We start from the raw sequence: 27,870 nt of genomic DNA, 5'->3' as shown, positions 1-27,870 counted from the left end.
ATTCCGTGTGTTTCTTGATTCCTTGTGTTTCTTGATTCCTTGTGTTTCTTGATTCCGTGTGTGTCTTGATTCCGTCTGTGCCTTGATTCCTTGTGTTTCTTGATTCCGTGAGTGTCTTGATTCCTTGTGTGTCTTGATTCCGTCTGTGCCTTGATTCCTTGTGTTTCTTGATTCCGAGTGTGTCTTGATTCCGTGTGTTTCTTGATTCCTTGTGTGTCTTGATTCCGTCTGTGCCTTGATTCCTTGTGTTTCTTGATTCCGAATGTGTCTTGGTCCCGTGTGTGTCTTGATTCCGTGTGTGTCTTGATTGCGTGTGTGTCTTGATTCCGTCTGTGCCTTGATTCCTTGTGTTTCTTGATTGCGTGTGTGTCTTGATTCCGTTTGTGTCTTGATTCCTTGTGTTTCTTGATTCCGTGTGTGCCTTGATTCCTTGTGTTTCTTGATTCCGTGTGTGTCTTGATTCCGTGTGTTTCTTGATTCCTTGTGTTTCTTGATTCCTTGTGTTTCTTGATTCCGTGTGTGTCTTGATTCCGTCTGTGCCTTGATTCCTTGTGTTTCTTGATTCTGTGAGTGTCTTGATTCCTTGTGTGTCTTGATTCCGTCTGTGCCTTGATTCCTTGTGTTTCTTGATTCCGAGTGTGTCTTGATTCCGTGTGTTTCTTGATTCCGTGTGTGTCTTGATTCCGTGTGTGTCTTGATTCCGTGTGTGTCTTGATTCCGTCTGTGCCTTGATTCCTTGTGTTTCTTGATTCCGTGTGTGTCTTGATTCCGTTTGTGTCTTGATTCCTTGTGTCTCTTGATTCCGTGTGTGCCCTGATTCCTTGTGTTTCTTGATTCCGTGTGTGTCTTGATTCCGTTTGTGTCTTGATTCCTTGTGTCTCTTGATTCCGTGTGTGCCTTGATTTCTTGTGTTTCTTGATTCCTTGTGTGTCTTGATTCCGTGTGTTTCTTGATTCCGTGTGTGTCTTGATTCCGTGTGTGTCTTGATTCCGTGTGTGTCTTGATTCCGTGTGGGTCCTGATTCCTTGTGTTTCTTGATTCCTTGTGTTTCTTGATTCCGTGTTTGTCTTGATTCCGTCTGTGCCTTGATTCCTTATGTGTCTTGATTTCGTGTGTGTGTCTCCTGAGTGTGTCTTGTTTCCGCGTGTGTCTTGATTCCGTATGTTCCCGTGTCCGTCAGAGTCTTAGGTTAGTCTTAGGTTAGGTTAGGTTAGGTTAGTTAGTGTCCGTGTCAATGTCTATGTCATTGTCCCCGGGGTTTTGAGTCCAGGATGCCATTTGTGTCCCCTCAAATTGCCTCCCTTATCTCCACCTTGGGATCGTGTCAGTGTCCATGTGTGTCTTGATTCTGTGTGTGTCTTGAGTCCGTGTGTATCTTGAGTCCGTTTGTGTCTTGATTCTGTGAGTGTCTTGAGTCCGTGTGTGTCTTGATTCTGTGTGTGTCTTGAGTCCGTGTGTGTCTTGAGTACGTGTATTGATTCCGTGTGTCCGTGTCCTTTAGAGTCTATGAGTGTCCGTATCCGTGTCCGTGTCCGTGTCATTATCCCTGGGGTATTGAGTCCAGGATGCCATTTGTGTCCCCTCAAATTGCCTCCCTTATCTCCACCTTGGGATCGTGTCAGTGTCCATGTGTGTCTTGATTCCGTGTGTGTCTTGAGTCCGCGTGTGTCTTGAGTCCGTGTGTGTCTTGAGTCCGTGTGTGTCTTGAGTCCGTGTGTGTCTTGATTCCGCGTGTGTCTTGAGTCCGTGTGTGTCTTGATTCCGCGTGTGTCTTGAGTCCGTGTGTGTCTTGAGTCCGTGTGTGTCTTTAGTCCGTGTGTGTCTTGAGTCCGCGTGTGTCTTGAGTCCGTGTGTGTCTTGATTCCGCGTGTGTCTTGAGTCCGCGTGTGTCTTGATTCCGTGTGTGTCTTGAGTCCGCGTGTGTCTTGAGTCCGTGTGTGTCTTGAGTCTGCGTGTGTCTTGAGTCCTGTGTGTCCGGGTGTCTTTGGGGTTTTGGGTCCAGGAAGCTATTTGTGTCGACCCAAATTGCCTCCCTTCTCCCCACCTGAAATCCAGGTGAATTGAAAGACCTGCCCGAGGTCAGTGGATCCAGGTATCCGTCCGTGGGCCCCCGGATTTCAACCCTTCCCCACATTCCAAGGGGTCAGTCAATCAATCTTCAGCTATCCAGAGAATCTATCGAAACTGATGCTCCTACAGGAGGGGACACACAGATAAATCTGTGCCCTGTACTTGCAACCGTTCCGACAGGCTCGAACGCAGGTCTATCCGGATTAAGAACATGTTCTATCCGACTAGGCCACGCTGGAGTTGCCTTCTGAATCAAATTTTGCACTTGTATTTATATCTCGTAGTAAGGTTAGTTAGTGTCTATTTATCAACATTTGCAATGATTGACGTGTGAAGTTGTGAGTTTGTGTTGACAGATAGAAATTCATAACAGCTTATTCGATGAGGTTGCAGTCTAGTGAGGCAGTTTCATGAATGAATATTGGAGAATTTAGGCAAACTGACGTGTGTGTGTGTGTGTGTGTGTGTGTGTGTGTGTGTGTGTGTGTGTGTGTGTGTGTGTGTGTGTGTGTGTGTGTGTGTGTTTAAAGGTATGTATTATTTAATATTTAGTGTGGGGTGTGTGTGTGTCCAAATGAGTTTGTGAATGGTAAACAAGCAATCCAATACCTAATATGTGCTAATCTAGGCCTCGTTTTGTATACATATATATATGTGTTTACTAGGGAATGAAAATCCGGTTTGTTTAATTCTAAGTTTTTTCAACAATAAATAGTACATACGCGAACGAACGGTTCGGCTGGGTAAGTATAGCGTTGTGGCGGCCATTTTCTCTGTTAGGCGGGGGTTGGGGGAAGGGGGGGTTGGTCTCTGGTAATTGTGCTATAGGGGTAGTTATATTTGGGCCTCGGTTGGGGGGTAGGGTGTTGGTAGGGGGGTGGGGGCCCAGGGAGCAGCAGAGGGGGGACCTGAGGGAGAGGCATGGAGTTGCTAGTTAATCATTAAGATATTAATTTGTGGAGATAGGTTATATAAGGAGAGATGTTTAGGAAGGAATAAGAAAAGTGTTTGGAACTGATGAAAGTATATGAGTTATAGTGATTCATGTTAGAAGAAAGATATGTGCTTTAAAAGGTGAAGAGATTTGTAAAGGACTTTATCTGCTTAATAATATATTAATTAACGGTAAATGACCATTGGAGATAGATATTCAACAGCATAATGAGTGGACAAGTTTTAGCAGGAAGGCCGGCACAGAGAGAGAGAATGGACCGATAAATAGTTAGACATTTTTTCTCGAATGGTATACTCTAATAATCATAGGTACATATTTCAGAGCGCGACATTCGTGCGCGCGTGCGCGCGCGCACACACACATATACACACACACTCACACACACACACACACACACACACACACACACACACACACACACACACACACACACACACACACACACACACACATATATATATACAAACATACATACAGTCTCGACAGTCAAATTGCAGAAACTGTCACAATTATGACAATGATCACTCATATTGGATATATACACACACAGATAAATTCACGTGGATAAGTCACTCCAATTACACGTATGTACACACACAGACAACATATTTCAGTGAGTGTGGCCCATAGTATACATTAATACTCACACATGGCAGCCCATTCACTATTAATTGGTGTACATATTCATTCACACACATGTTTATGTGTCTCTTTCTTATAAAATACACACACACTGAAAGGAATCTTTGAGAACATTATATACCACATATGTCAGACCAATCCTGAAGTATGCAGCTCCAGCATGGAGTCCACATCTAGTCAAGCATAAGACTAAACTGGAAAAGGTTCAAAGGTTTGCCACCAGACTAGAACCCGAGCTAAAAGGTATGAGCTACGAGGAGAGACTACGGGAATTAAACCTCACTTCGTTGGAAGACAGAAGAGTTAAGGGGGACATGATCACCACATTCAAGATTCTCATGGGAATCGATAAGGTAGATGAAGGTAGGCTATTTAACACAAGGGGCACACGTACTAGGGGACACAGGTGGAAACTGAGTGCCCAAATGAGACACAGAGATATTAGAAAGAACTTTTTCAGTGTCAGAGTAGTTGACAAATGGAATGCATTAGGAAGTGATGTGGTGGAGGCTGACTCCATACACAGTTTCAAGTGTAGATATGATAGAGCCCAATAGGCTCAGGAACTAGTACTCCTGTTGATTGACGGTTGAGAGGCGGGACCAAAGAGCCAGAGCTCAACCCCCGCAAGCACAATAAGGTGAGTACAATTAGGTGAGTACACACAAACTCATTGTTAATTTTCCCTGGAACACAACCCGACAAACCGTTTAACAACCAGGTACCCATTCCAGGTGCTTCGTGAAGATAATCGTTAAGTTAAGGATTGGTGCCTAGTCAATCCGCTCTTCCCCTGCCAGCCAGGATATGAACCCAGGCGAAATCGCTTGCGAAGCGCGAGGTGAGTGCCTTACCACTGATCCACAGGGACTGCCCAAATATGAATGCCATCAGCAGCACTAGCAGTTGGTGTTACCAGGCAGGTTACCCATCCAATTACTAACCAAATTGAAAGTTGCTTAACTTGGCTAATGGGACGAGAAGCAGTGTCCTTTAAGTGGTAGTATGGCCGTTGTTATTGTATACAAGTGGTAACCAATAACTTGTGAGTGAGTGAGTGAGTGATGATAATGGTACCTGCGGCGGAGGATACTCACACATACCAGCCAATTCTCCATTAATGATAGTTCTTATAGTCAAACAAACCAACCAAAAGTGGACTATTGCACCAACATGGAAATGTTTGGATGCCATTGATCTCGCACAAATCGCTTATAAATGCCACCCGCCGCTATTTATAAAACCTAAACAATCCTCTTCTAAGCACGAATGATTACTCTTAGGCCTTGGATTATGTTCACTTAGGCTTCATTGAGTCAATACATATAACTTCTTTGAGTCGGGGGACAGGCAGACAGGCAGTCTATATATACATGTTAGGCTTATAAAGTGGTCTCCAACACCCACCCCACAAGGTTAAACAAACCCTCACTCACCAGGATGCTAGTAGCTCACTAACTCCTGGATACCTATTTACTGCTAGGTGAACAGGTGCATTGGGTGATAGGAAACGCTACCAACAATTACAGCCCTGCCCGACCGCGATTCGAACCCTGGAATCCCTTATTGAGAGTCGAGAAGGAACACATCATTCATGTTACATATATGTGTACTCACCTATTTGTGCCAGGAGGATCGAGCATTAATCTTAGAGTCTGCCTTTAAGCCGTCAGTTGTTTATAGCAATAACTCTTGGCCTATTTCCTAACTTAACCTAGCCTAGCCTATACCCTACCCTAACCTATAACCTACCACAATCTAAAACCAAACCTAATATAACCTAACCTAATCTAAACCTAACCTAGCCTACACCTAAACCCAATCTACCTAACTTACCTAACTAAGCTAACCTAACCAAACCTAACCTAACTAACCTAACCTAACTAACCTAACCTAACCTAACCTAACCTAACTAACCTAACCTAACTAATCTAACCTAACCTAACTAACGTAACCTAACCTAACCTAACCTAACCTAACCAAACCTAACCTAACTAACCTAACCTAACCTAACCTATCCTAACTTAACTAACCTAACCTAAACCTAACCAAACCTAACCTAACTAACCTAACCTAACCTAACCTAACCTAAACCTAACCTAACCTAACTTAACCAAACCTAACCTAACCAAACTTAACCTAACCTAACCTAACCTAACCTAACCAAACCTAACCTAACTAACCTAACCTAACCTAACTAACCTAACCTAAACCTAACCAAACCTAACCTAACTAACCTAACCAAACTTAACCTAACCTAACCAAACTTAACCTAGCCTAACCAAACTTAACCTAACCTAGGGGCTGGTCCCAAACCTGCACACAGAAATAACATCTCATGAGACCAGAAGACATGGCAGGATGTGCAGAATACCCCCGTTGAAAAACAGAGGTGCAACTGGTACTCTGAGAGAGAACTCTATCAACATCAGAGGTCCGAGACTGTTCAACACGCTTCCACTACACATAAGGGGCATAACTAGCCGACCCCTCACAGTGTTCAAGAGAGAACTGGATAAGCACCTCCAAAGGATACCTGATCAACCAGGCTGTGACTCATACGTCAGGCTGCGAGTAGCCGCGTCCAACAGCCTGGTTGATCAGTCCGGCAACCAGGAAGCCTGGTCGACGACCGGGCCGCGGGGACGCTAAGCCCCGGAAGCACCTCAAGGTAAGGTAACCTAACCTAACCTAACCAAACCTAACCTAACTAACCTAACCTAACCTAACTAACCTAACCTAAACCTAACCAAACCTAACCTAACTAACCTAACCAAACTTAACCTAACCTAACCAAACTTAACCTAACCTAACCAAACTTAACCTAACCTAACCTAACCTAATCTAACCTAACCAAACCTAACCTAACCAAACTTAACCTAACCTAACCTAACCTAACCTAACCTAACCAAACTTAACCTAACCTAACCTAACCAACACCCACCTCACAAGATCGAACACCTAAACTGACCCTGACTGACCCTCACCAGGATGCAACCCTACATGAAGCTCACAACTCCTGGATACCTGTTTACTGCTAGGAGAACAGAGCCATTAGGTGATAGGAAACGCTACCAATAATTTCAGTCCTGCCTGGCCGGGTTTCGATCCAGGAATCCTCGATCGTTAGTCTAGAAGGAACACATACATGTTTCATATTTCTGTGTACTCACCTATTTGTACTTGCAGGACTGAGCATCAGTTTTTGAACGCTGACAATATAGCCGCCGGTTGTTTAAAGCAATGACTCCTGGTCTATTTTCCTGTCATATCAACTTTTAAAATTATGAATGGAGTTTGCATCTACAACTGTGGGTTTTTGTAAGTTTGTTCTCACCTAGTTGTATTCACCTAGTTGTGTTTGCTAGGTTTGATATTCAGATCTTTGGTCCCACCTCTCAACCATCAATCAATTGCCCAAGTAGTTTTCCAGAAGTTATGTAACTCATAACTCTCAGCTCTGTTAGAAAAAAGGCTGGGGCTGCATATTCAATTATTTGTCTCGCATAGGTTGAAAAAAAGGTTCATTCTTCTTTACACGTTAGAAATGTTACTTTGAACATGTTCTATCCAAGTCGGATAGAACATATTCTTAATCCGGATAGACCTGCGTTCGAGCCTGTCGAAACGGTTGCAATTACAGGGCACATATTGTCCTCTCCTGTAGCAGCATCAGGTTCGATAGATTCTCTGGACAGCCGATGATTGACCTTCTGGCAGTTCTCACGTTGACAAATTTAAAACTGTTTTTTTGATAAAAAAAAAACGGCACATTCCTTAGATGTTTAAATTTTTTATCTCTGTCCGTGTATGTGTCTTGAGTTGAGTTTTGATTCCTTGTGTTTCTTGATTCCTTGTGTTTCTTGATTCCTTGTGTTTCTTGATTCCGTGTGTGTCTTGAATCCGTTTGTGTCTTGATTCCTTGTGTTTCTTGATTCCGTGTGTGCCTTGATTCCTTGTGTGTCTTGATTCCTTGTGTTTCTTGATTCAGTGTGTGTCTTGATTCCGTGTGTGTCTTGATTCCGTCTGTGCCTTGATTCCTTGTGTTTCTTGATTCTGTGTGTGTCTTGATTCCTTGTGTTTCTTGATTCCGTGTGTGTCTTGATTCCGTGTGTGTCTTGATTCCGTGTGTGTCTTGATTCCGTCTGTGCCTTGGTTCCTTGTGTTTCTTGATTCCGTGTGTGTCTTGATTCCTTGTGTTTCTTGATTCCGTGTGTGTCTTGATTCCGTTTGTGTCTTGATTCCTTGTGTTTCTTGATTCCGTGTGTGTCTTGATTCCGTTTGTGTCTTGATTCCTTGTGTTTCTTGATTCCGTGTGTGTCTTGATTCCGTCTGTGCCTTGATTCCTTGTGTTTCTTGATTCCGTGTGTGTCTTGATTCCTTGTGTGTCTTGATTCCGTCTGTGCCTTGATTCCTTGTGTTTCTTGATTCCGAATGTGTCTTGGTTCCGTGTGTTTCTTGATTCCGTGTGTGTCTTGATTCCGTGTGTGTCTTGATTCCGTGTGTGTCTTGATTCCGTATGGGTCCTGATTCCTTGTGTTTCTTGATTCCTTGTGTTTCTTGATTCCGTGTTTGTCTTGATTCCGTCTGTGCCTTGATTCCTTATGTGTCTTGATTTCGTGTGTGTCTCCTGAGTGTGTCTTGTTTCCGCGTGTGTCTTGATTCCGTATGTTCCCGTGTCCGTCAGAGTCTTAGGTTAGTCTTAGGTTAGGTTAGGTTAGGTTAGTTAGTGTCCGTGTCAATGTCTATGTCATTGTCCCCGGGGTTTTGAGTCCAGGATGCCATTTGTGTCCCCTCAAATTGCCTCCCTTATCTCCACCTTGGGATCGTGTCAGTGTCCATGTGTGTCTTGATTCTGTGTGTGTCTTGAGTCCGTGTGTATCTTGAGTCCGTTTGTGTCTTGATTCTGTGAGTGTCTTGAGTCCGTGTGTGTCTTGATTCTGTGTGTGTCTTGAGTCCGTGTGTGTCTTGAGTACGTGTATTGATTCCGTGTGTCCGTGTCCGTTAGAGTCTATGAGTGTCCGTATCCGTGTCCGTGTCCGTGTCATTATCCCTGGGGTATTGAGTCCAGGATGCCATTTGTGTCCCCTCAAATTGCCTCCCTTATCTCCACCTTGGGATCGTGTCAGTGTCCATGTGTGTCTTGATTCCGTGTGTGTCTTGAGTCCGCGTGTGTCTTGAGTCCGTGTGTGTCTTGAGTCCGTGTGTGTCTTGAGTCCGTGTGTGTCTTGATTCCGCGTGTGTCTTGAGTCCGTGTGTGTCTTGAGTCCGCGTGTGTCTTGAGTCCGTGTGTGTCTTGATTCCGCGTGTGTCTTGAGTCCGCGTGTGTCTTGATTCCGTGTGTGTCTTGAGTCCGCGTGTGTCTTGAGTCCGTGTGTGTCTTGAGTCTGCGTGTGTCTTGAGTCCGTGTGTGTCTTGATTCCGCGTGTGTCTTGAGTCCTGTGTGTCCGGGTGTCTTTGGGGTTTTGGGTCCAGGAAGCTATTTGTGTCGACCCAAATTGCCTCCCTTCTCCCCACCTGAAATCCAGGTGAATTGAAAGACCTGCCCGAGGTCAGTGGATCCAGGTATCCGTCCGTGGGCCCCCGGATTTCAACCCTTCCCCACATTCCAAGGGGTCAGTCAATCAATCTTCAGCTATCCAGAGAATCTATCGAAACTGATGCTCCTACAGGAGGGGACACACAGATAAATCTGTGCCCTGTACTTGCAACCGTTCCGACAGGCTCGAACGCAGGTCTATCCGGATTAAGAACATGTTCTATCCGACTAGGCCACGCTGGAGTTGCCTTCTGAATCAAATTTTGCACTTGTATTTATATCTCGTAGTAAGGTTAGTTAGTGTCTATTTATCAACATTTGCAATGATTGACGTGTGAAGTTGTGAGTTTGTGTTGACAGATAGAAATTCATAACAGCTTATTCGATGAGGTTGCAGTCCAGTGAGGCAGTTTCATGAATGAATATTGGAGAATTTAGGCAAACTGACGTGTGTGTGTGTGTGTGTGTGTGTGTGTGTGTGTGTGTGTGTGTGTGTGTGTGTGTGTGTGTGTGTGTGTGTGTGTGTGTGTTTAAAGGTATGTATTATTTAATATTTAGTGTGGTGTGTGTGTGTGTCCAAATGAGTTTGTGAATGGTAAACAAGCAATCCAATACCTAATATGTGCTAATCTAGGCCTCGTTTTGTATACATATATATATGTGTTTACTAGGGAATGAAAATCCGGTTTGTTTAATTCTAAGTTTTTTCAACAATAAATAGTACATACGCGAACGAACGGTTCGGCTGGGTAAGTATAGCGTTGTGGCGGCCATTTTCTCTGTTAGGCTGGGGTTGGGGGAAGGGGGGGGGTTGGTCTCTGGTAATTGTGGTAGGGTAGTTATATTTGGGCCTCGGTTGGGGGGTAGGGTGTTGGTAGGGGGGTGGGGGCCCAGGGAGCAGCAGAGGGGGGACCTGAGGGAGAGGCATGGAGTTGCTAGGTAATCATTAAGATATTAATTTGTGGAGATAGGTTATATAAGGAAAGATGTTTAGGAAGGAATAAGAAAAGTGTTTGGAACTGATGAAAGTATATGAGTTATAGTGATTCATGTTAGAAGAAAGATATGTGCTTTAAAAGGTGAAGAGATTTGTAAAGTACTTTATCTGCTTAATAATATATTAATTAACGGTAAATGACCATTGGAGATAGATATTCAACAGCATAATGAGTGGACAAGTTTTAGCAGGAAGGCCGGCACAGAGAGAGAATGGACCGATAAATAGTTAGACATTTTTTCTCGAATGGTATACTCTAATAATCATAGGTACATATTTCAGAGCGCGACATTCGTGCGCGCGCGCGCGCACACACACATATACACACACACACTCACACACACACACACACACACACACACACACACACACACACACACACACACACACACACACACACACACACACACACACACACACACACACACACACACACACACACATATATATATACAAACATACATACAGTCTCGACAGTCAAATTGCAGAAACTGTCACAATTATGACAAGGATCACTCATATTGGATATATACACACACAGATAAATTCACGTGGATAAGTCACTCCAATTACACGTATGTACACACACAGACAACATATTTCAGTGAGTGTGGCCCATAGTATACATTAATACTCACACATGGCAGCCCATTCACTATTAATTGGTGTACATATTCATTCACACACATGTTTATGTGTCTCTTTCTTATAAAATACACACACACTGAAAGGAATCTGTGAGAACATTATATACCACATATGTCAGACCAATCCTGAAGTATGCAGCTCCAGCATGGAGTCCACATCTAGTCAAGCATAAGACTAAACTGGAAAAGGTTCAAAGGTTTGCCACCAGACTAGAACCCGAGCTAAGAGGTATGAGCTACGAGGAGAGACTACGGGAATTAAACCTCACTTCGTTGGAAGACAGAAGAGTTAAGGGGGACATGATCACCACATTCAAGATTCTCATGGGAATCGATAAGGTAGATGAAGGTAGGCTATTTAACACAAAGGGCACACGTACTAGGGGACACAGGTGGAAACTGAGTGCCCAAATGAGACACAGAGATATTAGAAAGAACTTTTTTAGTGTCAGAGTAGTTGACAAATGGAATGCATTAGGAAGTGATGTGGTGGAGGCTGACTCCATACACAGTTTCAAATGTAGATATGATAGAGCCCAATAGGCTCAGGAACTAGTACTCCTGTTGATTGACGGTTGAGAGGCGGGACCAAAGAGCCAGAGCTCAACCCCCACAAGCACAATAAGGTGAGTACAATTAGGTGAGTACACACAAACTCATTGTTAATTTTCCCTGGAACACAACCCGACAAACCGTTTAACAACCAGGTACCCATTCACTGCTTCGTGAAGATAATCGTTAAGTTAAGGATTGGTGCCTAGTCAATCCGCTCTTCCCCTGCCAGCCAGGATATGAACCCAGGCGAAATCGCTTGCGAAGCTCGAGGTGAGTGCCTTACCACTGATCCACAGGGACTGTCCAAATATGAATGCCATCAGCAGCACTAGCAGTTGGTGTTACCAGGCAGGTTACCCATCCAATTACTAACCAAATTGAAAGTTGCTTAACTTGGCTAATGGGACGAGAAGCAGTGTCCTTCAAGTGGTAGTATGGCCGTTGTTATTGTATACAAGTGGTAACCAATAACTTGTGAGTGAGTGAGTGAGTGAGTGATGATAATGGTAACTGCGGCGGAGGATACTCACACATACCAGCCAATTCTCCATTAATGATAGTTCTTATAGTCAAACAAATCAACCAAAAGTGGACTATTGCACCAACATGGAAATGTTTGGATGCCATTGATCTCGCACAAATCGCTTATAAATGCCACCCGCCGCTATTTATAAAACCTAAACAATCCTCTTCTAAGCACGAATGACTACTCTTAGGCCTTGGATTATGTTCACTTAGGCTTCATTGAGTCAATACATATAACTTCTTTGAGTCGGGGGACAGGCAGACAGGCAGTCTATATATACATGTTAGGCTTATAAAGTGGTCTCCAACACCCACCCCACAAGGTTAAACTAACCCTCACTCACCAGGATGCTAGTAGCTCACTAACTCCTGGATACCTATTTACTGCTAGGTGAACAGGTGCATTGGGTGATAGGAAACGCTACCAACAATTACAGCCCTGCCCGACCGCGATTCGAACCCTGGAATCCCTTATTGAGAGTCGAGAAGGAACACATCATTCATGTTACATATATGTGTACTCACCTATTTGTGCCAGGAGGATCGAGCATTAATCTTAGAGTCTGCCTTTAAGCCGTCAGTTGTTTATAGCAATAACTCTTGGCCTATTTCCTAACTTAACCTAGCCTAGCCTATACCCTACCCTAACCTATAACCTACCACAATCTAAAACCAAACCTAATATAACCTAACCTAATCTAAACCTAACCTAGCCTACACCTAAACCCAATCTACCTAACTTACCTAACTAAGCTAACCTAACCAAACCTAACCTAACTAACCTAACCTAACTAACCTAACCTAACCTAACCTAACTAACCTAACCTAACTAATCTAACCTAACCTAACTAACGTAACCTAACCTAACCTAACCTAACCTAACCAAACCTAACCTAACTAACCTAACCTAACCTAACCTATCCTAACTTAACTAACCTAACCTAAACCTAACCAAACCTAACCTAACTAACCTAACCTAACCTAACCTAACCTAACCTAACCTAAACCTAACCTAACCTAACTTAACCAAACCTAACCTAACCAAACTTAACCTAACTTAACCTAACCTAACCAAACCTAACCTAAGCTAACCTAACCTAACCTAACTAACCTAACCTAAACCTAACCAAACCTAACCTAACTAACCTAACCAAACTTAACCTAACCTAACCAAACTTAACCTAGCCTAACCAAACTTAACCTAACCTAGGGGCTGGTCCCAAACCTGCACACATAAATAACATCACATGAGACCAGAAGACATGGCAGGATGTGCAGAATACCCCCGTTGAAAAACAGAGGTGCAACTGGTACTCTGAGAGAGAACTCTATCAACATCAGAGGTCCGAGACTGTTCAACACGCTTCCACTACACATAAGGGGCATAACTGGCCGACCCCTCACAGTGTTCAAGAGAGAACTGGATAAGCACCTCTAAAGGATACCTGATCAACCAGGCTGTGACTCATACGTCAGGCTGCGAGCAGCCGCGTCCAACAGCCTGGTTGATCAGTCCGGCAACCAGGAAGCCTGTTCGACGACCGGGCCGCGGGGACGCTAAGCCCCGGAAGCACCTCAAGGTAAGGTAACCTAACCTAACCTAACCAAACCTAACCTAACTAACCTAACCTAACCTAACTAACCTAACCTAAACCTAACCAAACCTAACCTAACTAACCTAACCAAACTTAACCTAACCTAACCAAACTTAACCTAACCTAACCAAACTTAACCTAACCTAACCTAACCTAATCTAACCTAACCAAACCTAACCTAACCAAACTTAACCTAACCTAACCTAACCTAACCTAACCAAACTTAACCTAACCTAACCTAACCAACACCCACCTCACAAGATCGAACACCTAAACTGACCCTGACTGACCCTCACCAGGATGCAACCCTACATGAAGCTCACAACTCCTGGATACCTGTTTACTGCTAGGAGAACAGAGGCATTAGGTGATAGGAAACGCTACCAATAATTTCAGTCCTGCCTGGCCGGGTTTCGATCCAGGAATCCCCGATCGTTAGTCTAGAAGGAACTCATACATGTTTCATATTTCTGTGTACTCACCTATTTGTACTTGCAGGACTGAGCATCAGTTTTTGAACGCTGACAATATAGCCGCCGGTTGTTTAAAGCAATGACTCCTGGTCTATTTTCCTGTCATATCAACTTTTAAAATTATGAATGGAGTTTGCATCTACAACTGTGGCTTTTTGTAAGTTTGTTCTCACCTAGTTGTATTCACCTAGTTGTGTTTGCTAGGTTTGATATTCAGATCTTTGGTCCCACCTCTCAACCATCAATCAATTGCTCAAGTAGTTTTCCAGTAGTTATGTAACTCATAACTCTCAGCTCTGTTGGAAAAAAGGCTGGGGCTGCATATTCAATTATTTGTCTCGCATAGGTTGAAAAAAAGGTTCATTCTTCTTTACACGTTAGAAATGTTACTTTGAACATGTTCTATCCAAGTCGGATAGAACATATTCTTAATCCGGATAGACCTGCGTTCGAGCCTGTCGAAACGGTTGCAATTACAGGGCACATATTGTCCTCTCCTGTAGCAGCATCAGGTTCGATAGATTCTCTGGACAGCCGATGATTGACCTTCTGGCAGTTCTCACGTTGACAAATTTAAAACTGTTTTTTTTGATAAAAAAAACGGCACATTCCTTAGATGTTTAAATTTTTTATCTCTGTCCGTGTATGTGTCTTGAGTTGAGTTTTGATTCCTTGTGTTTCTTGATTCCTTGTGTTTCTTGATTCCTTGTGTTTCTTGATTCCGTGTGTGTCTTGAATCCGTTTGTGTCTTGATTCCTTGTGTTTCTTGATTCCGTGTGTGCCTTGATTCCTTGTGTGTCTTGATTCCTTGTGTTTCTTGATTCAGTGTGTGTCTTGATTCCGTGTGTGTCTTGATTCCGTCTGTGCCTTGATTCCTTGTGTTTCTTGATTCCGTGTGTGTCTTGATTCCTTGTGTTTCTTGATTCCGTGTGTGTCTTGATTCCGTGTGTGTCTTGATTCCGTGTGTGTCTTGATTCCGTCTGTGCCTTGGTTCCTTGTGTTTCTTGATTCCGTGTGTGTCTTGATTCCTTGTGTTTCTTGATTCCGTGTGTGTCTTGATTCCGTTTGTGTCTTGATTCCTTGTGTTTCTTGATTCCGTGTGTGTGTCTTGATTCCATTTGTGTCTTGATTCCTTGTGTTTCTTGATTCCGTGTGTGTCTTGATTCCGTCTGTGCCTTGATTCCTTGTGTTTCTTGATTCCGTGTGTGTCTTGATTCCTTGTGTGTCTTGATTCCGTCTGTGCCTTGATTCCTTGTGTTTCTTGATTCCGAATGTGTCTTGGTTCCGTGTGTGTCTTGATTCCGTGTGTGTCTTGATTCCGTGTGTGTCTTGATTCCGTCTGTGCCTTGATTCCTTGTGTTTCTTGATTCCGTGTGTGTCTTGATTCCGTTTGTGTCTTGATTCCTTGTGTTTCTTGATTCCGTGTGTGCCTTGATTCCTTGTGTTTCTTGATTCCGTGTGTGTCTTGATTCCGTGTGTTTCTTGATTCCGTGTGTGTGTCTTGATTCCGTGTGTTTGTTGATTCCGTGTGTGTCTTGATTCCGTGTGTGTCCTGATTCCTTGTGTTTCTTGATTCCTTGTGTTTCTTGATTCCGTGTGTGTCTTGATTCCGTCTGTGCCTTGATTCCTTGTGTTTCTTGATTCCGTGAGTGTCTTGATTCCTTGTGTGTCTTGATTCCGTCTGTGCCTTGATTCCTTGTGTTTCTTGATTCCGAGTGTGTCTTGATTCCGTGTGTTTCTTGATTCCGTGTGTGTCTTGATTCCGTGTGTGTCTTGATTCCGTGTGTGTCTTGATTCCGTCTGTGCCTTGATTCCTTGTGTTTCTTGATTCCGTGTGTGTCTTGATTCCGTTTGTGTCTTGATTCCTTGTGTCTCTTGATTCCGTGTGTGCCCTGATTCCTTGTGTTTCTTGATTCCGTGTGTGTCTTGATTCCGTTTGTGTCTTGATTCCTTGTGTCTCTTGATTCCGTGTGTGCCTTGATTTCATGTGTTTCTTGATTCCTTGTGTGTCTTGATTCCTTGTGTTTCTTGATTCCGTGTGTGTCTTGATTCCGTGTGTGTCTTGATTCCGTGTGTGTCTTGATTCCGTGTGGGTCCTGATTCCTTGTGTTTCTTGATTCCTTGTGTTTCTTGATTCCGTGTTTGTCTTGATTCCGTCTGTGCCTTGATTCCTTATGTGTCTTGATTTCGTGTGTGTCTCCTGAGTGTGTCTTGTTTCCGCGTGTGTCTTGATTCCGTATGTTCCCGTGTCCGTCAGAGTCTTAGGTTAGTCTTAGGTTAGGTTAGGTTAGGTTAGTTAGTGTCCGTGTCAATGTCTATGTCATTGTCCCCGCGGTTTTGAGTCCAGGATGCCATTTGTGTCCCCTCAAATTGCCTCCCTTATCTCCACCTTGGGATCGTGTCAGTGTCCATGTGTGTCTTGATTCTGTGTGTGTCTTGAGTCCGTGTGTATCTTGAGTCCGTTTGTGTCTTGATTCTGTGAGTGTCTTGAGTCCGTGTGTGTCTTGATTCTGTGTGTGTCTTGAGTCCGTGTGTGTCTTGAGTACGTGTATTGATTCCGTGTGTCCGTGTCCGTTAGAGTCTATGAGTGTCCGTATCCGTGTCCGTGTCCGTGTCATTATCCCTGGGGTATTGAGTCCAGGATGCCATTTGTGTCCCCTCAAATTGCCTCCCTTATCTCCACCTTGGGATCGTGTCAGTGTCCATGTGTGTCTTGATTCCGTGTGTGTCTTGAGTCCGCGTGTGTCTTGAGTCCGTGTGTGTCTTGAGTCCGTGTGTGTCTTGAGTCCGTGTGTGTCTTGATTCCGCGTGTGTCTTGAGTCCGTGTGTGTCTTGAGTCCGTGTGTGTCTTTAGTCCGTGTGTGTCTTGAGTCCGCGTGTGTCTTGAGTCCGTGTGTGTCTTGATTCCGCGTGTGTCTTGAGTCCGCGTGTGTCTTGATTCCGTGTGTGTCTTGAGTCCGTGTGTGTCTTGAGTCTGCGTGTGTCTTGAGTCCGTGTGTGTCTTGATTCCGCGTGTGTCTTGAGTCCTGTGTGTCCGGGTGTCTTTGGGGTTTTGGGTCCAGGAAGCTATTTGTGTCGACCCAAATTGCCTCCCTTCTCCCCACCTGAAATCCAGGTGAATTGAAAGACCTGCCCGAGGTCAGTGGATCCAGGTATCCGTCCGTGGGCCCCCGGATTTCAACCCTTCCCCACATTCCAAGGGGTCAGTCAATCAATCTTCAGCTATCCAGAGAATCTATCGAAACTGATGCTCCTACAGGTGGGGACACACAGATAAATCTGTGCCCTGTACTTGCAACCGTTCCGACAGGCTCGAACGCAGGTCTATCCGGATTAAGAACATGTTCTATCCGACTAGGCCACGCTGGAGTTGCCTTCTGAATCAAATTTTGCACTTGTATTTATATCTCGTAGTAAGGTTAGTTAGTGTCTATTTATCAACATTTGCAATGATTGACGTGTGAAGTTGTGAGTTTGTGTTGACAGATAGAAATTCATAACAGCTTATTCGATGAGGTTGCAGTCCAGTGAGGCAGTTTCATGAATGAATATTGGAGAATTTAGGCAAACTGACGTGTGTGTGTGTGTGTGTGTGTGTGTGTGTGTGTGTGTGTTTGTGTGTGTGTGTGTGTGTGTGTGTGTGTGTGTGTGTGTGTGTGTGTGTGTGTGTGTGTGTGTGTGTGTGTGTGTGTGTGTGTTTAAAGGTATGTATTATTTAATATTTAGTGTGGTGTGTGTGTGTGTCCAAATGAGTTTGTGAATGGTAAACAAGCAATCCAATACCTAATATGTGCTAATCTAGGCCTCGTTTTGTATACATATATATATGTGTTTACTAGGGAATGAAAATCCGGTTTGTTTTATTCTAAGTTTTTTCAACAATAAATAGTACATACGCGAACGAACGGTTCGGCTGGGTAAGTATAGCGTTGTGGCGGCCATTTTCTCTGTTAGGCTGGGGTTGGGGGAAGGGGGGGGGGTTGGTCTCCGGTAATTGTGGTATAGGGGTAGTTATATTTGGGCCTCGGTTGGGGGGTAGGGTGTTGGTAGGGGGGTGGGGGCCCAGGGAGCAGCAGAGGGGGGACCTGAGGGAGAGGCATGGAGTTGCTAGTTAATCATTAAGATATTAATTTGTGGAGATAGGTTATATAAGAAAAGATGTTTAGGAAGGAATAAGAAAAGTGTTTGGAACTGATGAAAGTATATGAGTTATAGTGATTCATGTTAGAAGAAAGATATGTGCTTTAAAAGGTGAAGAGATTTGTAAAGGACTTTATCTGCTTAATAATATATTAATTAACGGTAAATGACCATTGGAGATAGATATTCAACAGCATAATGAGTGGACAAGTTTTAGCAGGAAGGCCGGCACAGAGAGAGAATGGACCGATAAATAGTTAGACATTTTTTCTCGAATGGTATACTCTAATAATCATAGGTACATATTTCAGAGCGCGACATTCGTGCGCGCGCGCGCGCGCACACACACATATACACACACACTCACACACACACACACACACACACACACACACACACACACACACACACACACACACACACACACACACACACACACACACACACACACACACACACACACACATATATATATATATACAAAACATACATACAGTCTCGACAGTCAAATTGCAGAAACTGACACAATTATGACAAGGATCACTCATATTGGATATATACACACACAGATAAATTCACGTGGATAAGTCACTCCAATTACACGTATGTACACACACAGACAACATATTTCAGTGAGTGTGGCCCATAGTATACATTAATACTCACACATGGCAGCCCATTCACTATTAATTGGTGTACATATTCATTCACACACATGTTTATGTGTCTCTTTCTTATAAAATACACACACACTGAAAGGAATCTTTGAGAACATTATATACCACATATGTCAGACCAATCCTGAAGTATGCAGCTCCAGCATGGAGTCCACATCTAGTCAAGCATAAGACTAAACTGGAAAAGGTTCAAAGGTTTGCCACCAGACTAGAACCCGAGCTAAGAGGTATGAGCTACGAGGAGAGACTACGGGAATTAAACCTCACTTCGTTGGAAGACAGAAGAGTTAAGGGGGACATGATCACCACATTCAAGATTCTCATGGGAATCGATAAGGTAGATGAAGGTAGGCTATTTAACACAAGGGGCACACGTACTAGGGGACACAGGTGGAAACTGAGTGCCCAAATGAGACACAGAGATATTAGAAAGAACTTTTTCAGTGTCAGAGTAGTTGACAAATGGAATTGCATTAGGAAGTGATGTGGTGGAGGCTGACTCCATACACAGTTTCAAGTGTAGATATGATAGAGCCCAATAGGCTCAGGAACTAGTACTCCTGTTGATTGACGGTTGAGAGGCGGGACCAAAGAGCCAGAGCTCAACCCCCGCAAGCACAATAAGGTGAGTACAATTAGGTGAGTACACACAAACTCATTGTTAATTTTCCCTGGAACACAACCCGACAAACCGTTTAACAACCAGGTACTCATTCACTGCTTCGTGAAGATAATCGTTAAGTTAAGGATTGGTGCCTAGTCAATCCGCTCTTCCCCTGCCAGCCAGGATATGAACCCAGGCGAAATCGCTTGCGAAGCGCGAGGTGAGTGCCTTACCACTGATCCACAGGGACTGCCCAAATATGAATGCCATCAGCAGCACTAGCAGTTGGTGTTACCAGGCAGGTTACCCATCCAATTACTAACCAAATTGAAAGTTGCTTAACTTGGCTAATGGGACGAGAAGCAGTGTCCTTCAAGTGGTAGTATGGCCGTTGTTATTGTATACAAGTGGTAACCAATAACTTGTGAGTGAGTGAGTGAGTGAGTGATGATAATGGTAACTGCGGCGGAGGATACTCACACATACCAGCCAATTCTCCATTAATGATAGTTCTTATAGTCAAACAAATCAACCAAAAGTGGACTATTGCACCAACATGGAAATGTTTGGATGCCATTGATCTCGCACAAATCGCTTATAAATGCCACCCGCCGCTATTTATAAAACCTAAACAATCCTCTTCTAAGCACGAATGACTACTCTTAGGCCTTGGATTATGTTCACTTAGGCTTCATTGAGTCAATACATATAACTTCTTTGAGTCGGGGGACAGGCAGACAGGCAGTCTATATATACATGTTAGGCTTATAAAGTGGTCTCCAACACCCACCCCACAAGGTTAAACTAACCCTCACTCACCAGGATGCTAGTAGCTCACTAACTCCTGGATACCTATTTACTGCTAGGTGAACAGGTGCATTGGGTGATAGGAAACGCTACCAACAATTACAGCCCTGCCCGACCGCGATTCGAACCCTGGAATCCCTTATTGAGAGTCGAGAAGGAACACATCATTCATGTTACATATATGTGTACTCACCTATTTGTGCCAGGAGGATCGAGCATTAATCTTAGAGTCTGCCTTTAAGCCGTCAGTTGTTTATAGCAATAACTCTTGGCCTATTTCCTAACTTAACCTAGCCTAGCCTATACCCTACCCTAACCTATAACCTACCACAATCTAAAACCAAACCTAATATAACCTAACCTAATCTAAACCTAACCTAGCCTACACCTAAACCCAATCTACCTAACTTACCTAACTAAGCTAACCTAACCAAACCTAACCTAACTAACCTAACCTAACTAACCTAACCTAACCTAACCTAACTAACCTAACCTAACTAATCTAACCTAACCTAACTAACATAACCTAACCTAACCTAACCTAACCTAACCAAACCTAACCTAACTAACCTAACCTAACCTATCCTAACTTAACTAACCTAACCTAAACCTAACCAAACCTAACCTAACTAACCTTAACCTAACCTAACCTATCCTAAACCTAACCTAACCTAACTTAACCAAACCTAACCTAACCAAACTTAACCTAACTTAACCTAACCTAACCAAACCTAACCTAACTAACCTAACCTAACCTAACTAACCTAACCTAAACCTAACCAAACCTAACCTAACTAACCTAACCAAACTTAACCTAACCTAACCAAACTTAACCTAGCCTAACCAAACTTAACCTAACCTAGGGGCTGGTCCCAAACCTGCACACATAAATAACATCACATGAGACCAGAAGACATGGCAGGATGTACAGAATACCCCCGTTGAAAAACAGAGGTGCAACTGGTACTCTGAGAGAGAACTCTATCAACATCAGAGGTCCGAGACTGTTCAACACGCTTCCACTACACATAAGGGGCATAACTGGCCGACCCCTCACAGTGTTCAAGAGAGAACTGGATAAGCTCCTCTAAAGGATACCTGATCAACCAGGCTGTGACTCATACGTCAGACTGCGAGCAGCCGCGTCCAACAGCCTGGTTGATCAGTCCGGCAACCAGGAAGCCTGGTCGACGACCGGGCCGCGGGGACGCTAAGCCCGGAAGCACCTCAAGGTAAGGTACCCTAACCTAACCTAACCAAACCTAACCTAACTAACCTAACCTAACCTAACTAACCTAACCTAAACCTAACCAAACCTAACCTAACTAACCTAACCAAACTTAACCTAACCTAACCAAACTTAACCTAACCTAACCAAACTTAACCTAACCTAACCTAACCTAATCTAACCTAACCAAACCTAACCTAACCAAACTTAACCTAACCTAACCTAACCTAACCTAACCAAACTTAACCTAACCTAACCTAACCAACACCCACCTCACAAGATCGAACACCTAAACTGACCCTGACTGACCCTCACCAGGATGCAACCCTACATGAAGCTCACAACTCCTGGATACCTGTTTACTGCTAGGAGAACAGGGCCATTAGGTGATAGGAAACGCTACCAATAATTTCAGTCCTGCCTGCCGGTTTCGATCCAGGAATCCCCGATCGTTAGTCTAGAAGGAACACATACATGTTTCATATTTCTGTGTACTCACCTATTTGTACTTGCAGGACTGAGCATCAGTTTTTGAACGCTGACAATATAGCCGCCGGTTGTTTAAAGCAATGACTCCTGGTCTATTTTCCTGTCATATCAACTTTTAAAATTATGAATGGAGTTTGCATCTACAACTGTGGCTTTTTGTAAGTTTGTTCTCACCTAGTTGTATTCACCTAGTTGTGTTTGCTAGGTTTGATATTCAGATCTTTGGTCCCACCTCTCAACCATCAATCAATTGCTCAAGTAGTTTTCCAGTAGTTATGTAACTCATAACTCTCAGCTCTGTTGGAAAAAAGGCTGGGGCTGCATATTCAATTATTTGTCTCGCATAGGTTGAAAAAAAGGTTCATTCTTCTTTACACGTTAGAAATGTTACTTTGAACATGTTCTATCCAAGTCGGATAGAACATATTCTTAATCCGGATAGACCTGCGTTCGAGCCTGTCGAAACGGTTGCAATTACAGGGCACATATTGTTCCTCTCCTGTAGCAGCATCAGGTTCGATAGATTCTCTGGACAGCCGATGATTGACCTTCTGGCAGTTCTCACGTTGACAAATTTAAAACTGTTTTTTTGATAAAAAAAACGGCACATTCCTTAGATGTTTAAATTTTTTATCTCTGTCCGTGTATGTGTCTTGAGTTGAGTTTGATTCTTGTGTTTCTTGATTCCTTGTGTTTCTTGATTCCTTGTGTTTCTTGATTCCGTGTGTGTCTTGAATCCGTTTGTGTCTTGATTCCTTGTGTTTCTTGATTCCGTGTGTGCCTTGATTCCTTGTGTGTCTTGATTCCTTGTGTTTCTTGATTCAGTGTGTGTCTTGATTCCGTGTGTGTCTTGATTCCGTCTGTGTCTTGATTCCTTGTGTTTCTTGATTCCGTGTGTGTCTTGATTCCTTGTGTTTCTTGATTCCGTGTGTGTCTTGATTCCGTGTGTGTCTTGATTCCGTGTGTGTCTTGATTCCGTCTGTGCCTTGGTTCCTTGTGTTTCTTGATTCCGTGTGTGTCTTGATTCCTTGTGTTTCTTGATTCCGTGTGTGTCTTGATTCCGTTTGTGTCTTGATTCCTTGTGTTTCTTGATTCCGTGTGTGTCTTGATTCCGTTTGTGTCTTGATTCCTTGTGTTTCTTGATTCCGTGTGTGTCTTGATTCCATCTGTGCCTTGATTCCTTGTGTTTCTTGATTCCGTGTGTGTCTTGATTCCTTGTGTGTCTTGATTCCGTCTGTGCCTTGATTCCTTGTGTTTCTGATTCCGAATGTGTCTTGGTTCCGTGTGTGTCCTTGATTCCGTGTGTGTCTTGATTCCGTGTGTGTCTTGATTCCGTCTGTGCCTTGATTCCTTGTGTTTCTTGATTCCGTGTGTGTCTTGATTCCGTTTGTGTCTTGATTCCTTGTGTTTCTTGATTCCGTGTGTGCCTTGATTCCATGTGTTTCTTGATTCCGTGTGTGTCTTGATTCCGTGTGTTTCTTGATTCCTTGTGTTTCTTGATTCCTTGTGTTTCTTGATTCCGTGTGTGTCTTGATTCCGTCTGTGCCTTGATTCCTTGTGTTTCTTGATTCCGTGAGTGTCTTGATTCCTTGTGTGTCTTGATTCCGTCTGTGCCTTGATTCTTGTGTTTCTTGATTCCGAGTGTGTCTTGATTCCGTGTGTTTCTTGATTCCTTGTGTGTCTTGATTCCGTCTGTGCCTTGATTCCTTGTGTTTCTTGATTCCGAATGTGTCTTGGTCCCGTGTGTGTCTTGATTCCGTGTGTGTCTTGATTGCGTGTGTGTCTTGATTCCGTCTGTGCCTTGATTCCTTGTGTTTCTTGATTCCGTGTGTGTCTTGATTCCGTTTGTGTCTTGATTCCTTGTGTTTCTTGATTCCGTGTGTGCCTTGATTCCTTGTGTTTCTTGATTCCGTGTGTGTCTTGATTCCGTGTGTTTCTTGATTCCTTGTGTTTCTTGATTCCTTGTGTTTCTGATTCCGTGTGTGTCTTGATTCCGTCTGTGCCTTGATTCCTTGTGTTTCTGATTCTGTGAGTGTCTTGATTCCTTGTGTGTCTTGATTCCGTCTGTGCCTTGATTCCTTGTGTTTCTTGATCTCCGAGTGTGTCTTGATTCCGGTGTTTCTTGATTCCGTGTGTGTCTTGATTCCGTGGTGTCTTGATTCCGTGTGTGTCTTGATTCCGTCTGTGCCTTGATTCCTTGTGTTTCTTGATTCCGTGTGTGTCTTGATTCCGTTTGTGTCTTGATTCCTTGTGTCTCTTGATTCCGTGTGTGCCCTGATTCCTTGTGTTTCTTGATTCCGTGTGTGTCTTGATTCCGTTTTGTGTCTTGGATTCCTTGTGTCTCTTGATTCCGTGTGTGCCTTGATTTCTTGTGTTTCTTGATTCCTTGTGTGTCTTGATTCCGTGTGTTCTTGATTCCGTGTGTGTCTTGATTCCGTGTGTGTCTTGATTCCGTGTTTGTGTCTTGATTCCGTGTGGGTCCTGATTCCTTGTGTTTCTTGATTCCTTGTGTTTCTTGATTCCGTGTTTGTCTGATTCCGTCTGTGCCTTGATTCCTATGTGTCTTGATTTCGTGTGTGTGTCTCCTGAGTGTGTCTTGTTTCCGCGTGTGTCTTGATTCCGTATGTTCCCGTGTCCGTCAGAGTCTTAGGTTAGTCTTAGGTTAGGTTAGGTTAGGTTAGTTAGTGTCCGTGTCAATGTCTATGTCATTGTCCCGGGGTTTTGAGTCCAGGATGCCATTTGTGTCCCCGCAAATTGCCTCCCTTATCTCCACCTTGGGATCGTGTCAGTGTCCATGTGTGTCTTGATTCTGTGTGTGTCTTGAGTCCGTGTGTATCTTGAGTTCGTTTGTGTCTTGATTCTGTGAGTGTCTTGAGTCCGTGTGTGTCTTGATTCTGTGTGTGTCTTGAGTCCGTGTGTGTCTTGAGTACGTGTATTGATTCCGTGTGTCCGTGTCCTTTAGAGTCTATGAGTGTCCGTATCCGTGTCCGTGTCCGTGTCATTATCCTGGGGTATTGAGTCCAGGATGCCATTTGTGTCCCCTCAAATGCCTCCCTTATCTCCACCTTGGGATCGTGTCAGTGTCCATGTGTGTCTTGATTCCGTGTGTGTCTTGAGTCCGCGTGTGTCTTGAGTCCGTGTGTGTCTTGAGTCCGTGTGTGTCTTGAGTCCGTGTGTGTCTTGATTCCGCGTGTGTCTTGAGTCCGTGTGTGTCTTGATTCCGCGTGTGTCTTGAGTCCGTGTGTGTCTTGAGTCCGTGTGTGTCTTTAGTCCGTGTGTGTCTTGAGTCCGCGTGTGTCTGGAGTCCGTGTGTGTCTTGATTCCGCGTGTGTCTTGAGTCCGCGTGTGTCTTGATTCCGTGTGTGTCTTGAGTCCGCGTGTGTCTTGAGTCCGTGTGTGTCTTGAGTCTGCGTGTGTCTTGAGTCCTGTGTGTCCGGGTTGTCTTTGGGTTTTGGGTCCAGGAAGCTATTTGTGTCGACCCAAATTGCCTCCCTTCTCCCCACCTGAAATCCAGGTGAATTGAAAGACCTGCCCGAGGTCAGTGGATCCAGGTATCCGTCCGTGGGCCCCCGGATTTCAACCCTTCCCCACATTCCAAGGGTCAGTCAATCAATCTTCAGCTATCCAGAGAATCTATCGAAACTGATGCTCCTACAGGAGGGGACACACAGATAAATCTGTGCCCTGTACTTGCAACCGTTCCGACAGGCTCGAACGCAGGTCTATCCGGATTAAGAACATGTTCTATCCGACTAGGCCACGCTGGAGTTGCCTTCTGAATCAAATTTGCACTTGTATTTATATCTCGTAGTAAGGTTAGTTAGTGTCTATTTATCAACATTTGCAATGATTGACGTGTGAAGTTGTGAGTTTGTGTTGACAGATAGAAATTCATAACAGCTTATTCGATGAGGTTGCAGTCTAGTGAGGCAGTTCATGAATGAATATTGGAGAATTTAGGCAAACTGACGTGTGTGTGTGTGTGTGTGTGTGTGTGTGTGTGTGTGTGTGTGTGTGTGTGTGTGTGTGTGTGTGTGTGTGTGTGTGTTTTAAAGGTATGTATTATTTAATATTTAGTGTGGGGTGTGTGTGTGTCCAAATGAGTTTGTGAATGGTAAACAAGCAATCCAATACCTAATATGTGCTAATCTAGGCCTCGTTTTGTATACATATATATATGTGTTTACTAGGGAATGAAAATCCGGTTTGTTTAATTCTAAGTTTTTTCAACAATAAATAGTACATACGCGAACGAACGGTTCGGCTGGGTAAGTATAGCGTTGTGGCGGCCATTTTCTCTGTTAGGCGGGGGTTGGGGGAAGGGGGGGTTGGTCTCTGGTAATTGTGCTATAGGGGTAGTTTATTTGGGCCTCGGTTGGGGGGTAGGGTGTTGGTAGGGGGGTGGGGGCCCAGGGAGCAGCAGAGGGGGGACCTGAGGGAGAGGCATGGAGTTGCTAGTTAATCATTAAGATATTAATTTGTGGAGATAGGTTATATAAGGAGAGATGTTTAGGAAGGAATAAGAAAAGTGTTTGGAACTGATGAAAGTATATGAGTTATAGTGATTCATGTTAGAAGAAAGATATGTGCTTTAAAAGGTGAAGAGATTTGTAAAGGACTTTATCTGCTTAATAATATTAATTAACGGTAAATGACCATTGGAGATAGATATTCAACAGCATAATGAGTGGACAAGTTTTAGCAGGAAGGCCGGCACAGAGAGAGAGAATGGACCGATAAATAGTTAGACATTTTTTCTCGAATGGTATACTCTAATAATCATAGGTACATATTTCAGAGCGCGACATTCGTGCGCGCGTGCGCGCGCGCGCACACACATATACACACACACTCACACACACACACACACACACACACACACACACACACACACACACACACACACACACACACACACACACACATATATATATACAAACATACATACAGTCTCGACAGTCAAATTGCAGAAACTGTCACAATTATGACAATGATCACTCATATTGGATATATACACACACAGATAAATTCACGTGGATAAGTCACTCCAATTACACGTATGTACACACACAGACAACATATTTCAGTGAGTGTGGCCCATAGTATACATTAATACTCACACATGGCAGCCCATTCACTATTAATTGGTGTACATATTCATTCACACACATGTTTATGTGTCTCTTTCTTATAAAATACACACACACTGAAAGGAATCTTTGAGAACATTATATACCACATATGTCAGACCAATCCTGAAGTATGCAGCTCCAGCATGGAGTCCACATCTAGTCAAGCATAAGACTAAACTGGAAAAGGTTCAAAGGTTTGCCACCAGACTAGAACCCGAGCTAAAAGGTATGAGCTACGAGGAGAGACTACGGGAATTAAACCTCACTTCGTTGGAAGACAGAAGAGTTAAGGGGGACATGATCACCACATTCAAGATTCTCATGGGAATCGATAAGGTAGATGAAGGTAGGCTATTTAACACAAGGGGCACACGTACTAGGGGACACAGGGGAAACTGAGTGCCCAAATGAGACACAGAGATATTAGAAAGAACTTTTTCAGTGTCAGAGTAGTTGACAAATGGAATGCATTAGGAAGTGATGTGGTGGAGGCTGACTCCATACACAGTTTCAAGTGTAGATATGATAGAGCCCAATAGGCTCAGGAACTAGTACTCCTGTTGATTGACGGTTGAGAGGCGGGACCAAAGAGCCAGAGCTCAACCCCCGCAAGCACAATAAGGTGAGTACAATTAGGTGAGTACACACAAACTCATTGTTAATTTTCCCTGGAACACAACCCGACAAACCGTTTAACAACCAGGTACCCATTCCAGGTGCTTCGTGAAGATAATCGTTAAGTTAAGGATTGGTGCCTAGTCAATCCGCTCTTCCCTGCCAGCCAGGATATGAACC

The sequence above is a fragment of the Procambarus clarkii genome, chromosome 12 (assembly GCF_040958095.1).
Source record: "Procambarus clarkii isolate CNS0578487 chromosome 12, FALCON_Pclarkii_2.0, whole genome shotgun sequence".
NCBI lineage: Eukaryota > Metazoa > Arthropoda > Malacostraca > Decapoda > Cambaridae > Procambarus > Procambarus clarkii.
The sequence above is the reverse complement of the archived record's forward strand: the minus strand, read 5'-3'. Positions refer to the sequence as shown.